Source organism: Coturnix japonica, unplaced genomic scaffold (genome assembly GCF_001577835.2).
Source record: "Coturnix japonica isolate 7356 unplaced genomic scaffold, Coturnix japonica 2.1 chrUnrandom2505, whole genome shotgun sequence".
In the NCBI taxonomy this organism is placed as follows: domain Eukaryota; kingdom Metazoa; phylum Chordata; class Aves; order Galliformes; family Phasianidae; genus Coturnix; species Coturnix japonica.
This window is the reverse complement of record NW_015440940.1, coordinates 1-3,000: the sequence shown is the minus strand read 5'-3', so window position 1 is coordinate 3,000 and position 3,000 is coordinate 1. Positions and strand designations below refer to the sequence as shown.

General features: G+C 49.9%; 1 long non-coding RNA gene across 3 annotated transcripts; it reads right to left on the bottom strand.

Moving 5' to 3' along the window:
- Positions 1 to 348: 348 nt before the first annotated feature.
- Positions 349 to 2,994, bottom strand: LOC107307922. Of its 3 annotated transcripts, none has more exons than XR_001552555.1 (5): positions 2,812 to 2,994; positions 2,519 to 2,698; positions 1,974 to 2,080; positions 510 to 582; positions 349 to 382 (listed from the first exon to the last, which is right to left on the bottom strand). It is a non-coding gene; the product is annotated as an uncharacterized LOC107307922 (long non-coding RNA). The 3 variants fall into 3 exon arrangements; XR_001552552.2 differs by having other exon boundaries at positions 2,519 to 2,648; XR_001552553.2 differs by having other exon boundaries at positions 2,519 to 2,597.
- Positions 2,995 to 3,000: the final 6 nt, after the last annotated feature.

Genomic DNA, 3,000 nt, shown 5'->3' with positions numbered 1-3,000 from the left:
AGGAGCTGAGGACAAACCAGGAGGATTTCAAGGTGAGGAGCACATCTGCAGAGAAAGCTGCAGCAAATGCGCTCCGTCCTTATCAGGAGCCCTTCAGAAGGAGCTGCATGTCTCATCACAGTTATTTCCCATCCTGGCGTGCATTGCCAGGCCATGCAAAGATGCATCTCTCTCAACCCAGACTAATCAGCAATGGCACTGGCGCAGACAGCTGGCCAGGCCCTTTTTGGCCCATTCTTTCCTGCAGGAGAGTACATGCAGCTCCTTCTAATGGCTCAACACAGGGAACAAAGACTGGCCAGAGCTTCATACTGTACCTCCGTCGCCGCCACTGGCTCACCTGATCTCCACTGCAGCAGCACCCATCACAAAGTGTGAACAGCTGGAACAGAGCAGAAACACACTTCTGTTTTCTCTATTCACACAGCACAGTATGGACAGACTTCTTCAGAGCTACCCGCGCATACCCTGCGGCAAAACCATGCGGGGGGACAAAACATGGCACGTACCTGGCAGTGAGATCACCTCAAGCTATCTGCAGCAGTTCCTTGTCGCTTTGCTCTGATGGAATGAGAGCTAAAGCTGCACCGAGGCAGTGGGCGGAGGGCAAGGAGAGGAGAGAGAAAAAGAGCAGGTCAGTGAGCAGGGCTAAGACAGTCATGGAATAAGCACCACAGCACAACCGTCCCATCCACTTGCTGCAAGACATGCTGAGTCTCAGGCTACGTGATGCCTGTCCACCCAGCAACTTTACAATGCTTCCACTACTGAGCAAAGACAATGGAAGAAGCACGGGACAGGTGCCAACTTTACTGATACCCCCTTTGGAACGTGTGTACCAGGGGAAAATTACATCTGATGGTCAAGAGTAAGCAATAGGTCTGTGAGCTCCACAGCCAGCAGTTCTCAACACCTCACTGCCCACCCATCCATCCCACATCAGCTCAGCTTACCTACAAGCTGCTGCACACGACGGTGTGAAGAAAAAAACACTAAAGGAACTAACTAACGGAACTAACTAACTAAATGCACTAACTAACTAACGGCACTAACTAAAAAACAGAACTAACTAACAAACAGAACTAACTAACAACACTAACTAACTAACGGCACTAAACTAACAACACTAACTAACTAACACTAACTAACTAACGGCACTAACGGCACTAAAGGCACAAGACCAACAAGACAACCAACCACTCCGACCACTAGCTCACCCACAAAGGAACACAGAACGCACCGCTCCTCCCCTCATTCCAGCCACTTAAGACATCACCAACGTCCAACAGCCTGGTCCACCATGACACCCCACAAGGCGGGGAGCCAAGACCACGTGGTCACATATGTGACCTATATGTGGTCTAGTGGGGTCAATATGGGGTTGTGGGGCCTATATGGGGTCTATGTGCCCCATATGGGGTTGTGGGGCCTGTATGGGATTTCGTGGTCCGTATGGGACTGTGGGGTAAATATGGGATTTTGGGGCCTGTATGGGGTTTATTGGGCCCATATGTGTTTTATGGAGCCCATAGGGGGTTTTGCGGCCTGTATGGGGTTGTCGGGCCTGTGTGGGGTCTATGTGCCCCATATGGGGTTGTGGGGCCTGTATGAGATTTTGTGGCCTGTATGGGACTGTGGGGCCAATACGGTACTTTGGGGCCTCTATGGGGTTTATGGGGCCCATGCCCATAACTCAGTGTGGGCTTGGAATTCTGTCCTGGTGTGGGAGCGCAATGGGAGGTGTTAGGGCACAGCTGAAGAGCTGACAGACACCGGATGTTTCCAAAGGAGGGTGCCAGATTAACTCTCAGCATTCTCTTGCGGGGCTCTTAGGAATGCTTCAAACCCATTTTCACTGCCTAGCTCATTTCTAGAAAGTCCAGTTGAGAAATGCTCACTTTGTCTGGGGAACGCCTCTATGCATCATGAATTAAAAATAAAATAAAATGGGCACGCGACCCTATGAAACTTACCTCTCTGCTCTTGCTGTCAGCCAGACACCTCAGATGAGCATGACGTGTCCCTGCTCCTGAATGAAGATCCACCCAAGTCTGTGTTCCTCTCTGCTCCATCTCTGGGTCTAAAAGAAATACGGACAGAGATGATGAGAAGATCCTTTGCGCAGACAAATAAGAAGGTTGCACATGAATTCTCTTTAGCAAGAAATACTACTTGAGAATGCACAGTTTTTTGAGAGGCTGTATGAAAGATGAATGAAAAGGAAACACATCCTGAACTATTATCATGAAAATAACCTAATCTCTCCCCATCAAAAAGGATGCCTTATTTGCAGCAGCTCCTAGAACACCTTGCACCACAAACTGCGGCACATACATTTTCTTCCCACAGGTCCCTCCCCTTTCTCATTAGTGTCAGATTCACTCAGGTTAAAATACATGGATCAGAACAGCCATTCAGTTCTGATGAGGCAGGATCCCACCGCCGGGATGTCCCCCAGTCCCATTCCCTGCTTTTCCCAGCACGGGTTGGGAAATCAACAGCAACTGACATCACCTACCCAGACTTCTGCAGGGCCTTCCATTTGGTCTCACATCACAGCGAGAAGCAGGAGAGCTCTCGTGGCACAAAGCTCGGGGCTGCAGAAATCAAGGCTGCCTCTAAGATGGTGCTTCAAACAACGTGTGTAACTGGACATGAGACATAAAAGACCGGGCTGCATGTGCAACATCAGCGCTTCCTGCAGAGCACATTGCACAGCTGTTGGGGCTGGAGCTCGAGAGCTCAACACAACAGATATAACATGAGGTGCAACTGGATGATGTGTCTCCAAGCCAACAAAAGCCAACTCACCAACCAAGAGCCAGGTCTTGCTCATTCGGCTGATCAGAGCATGCGGGAGGGGCCGGACATCGGACCACAAGTGTCCATTTCCACTGCAGCTCCATCTAGAGAAGAGCATCAATCAGCAGGTGAGAATGAATTCATTCACAGGCTGCACAATGAGTCTGTTCTTGACACAAAAAAAACCACACTGATCCC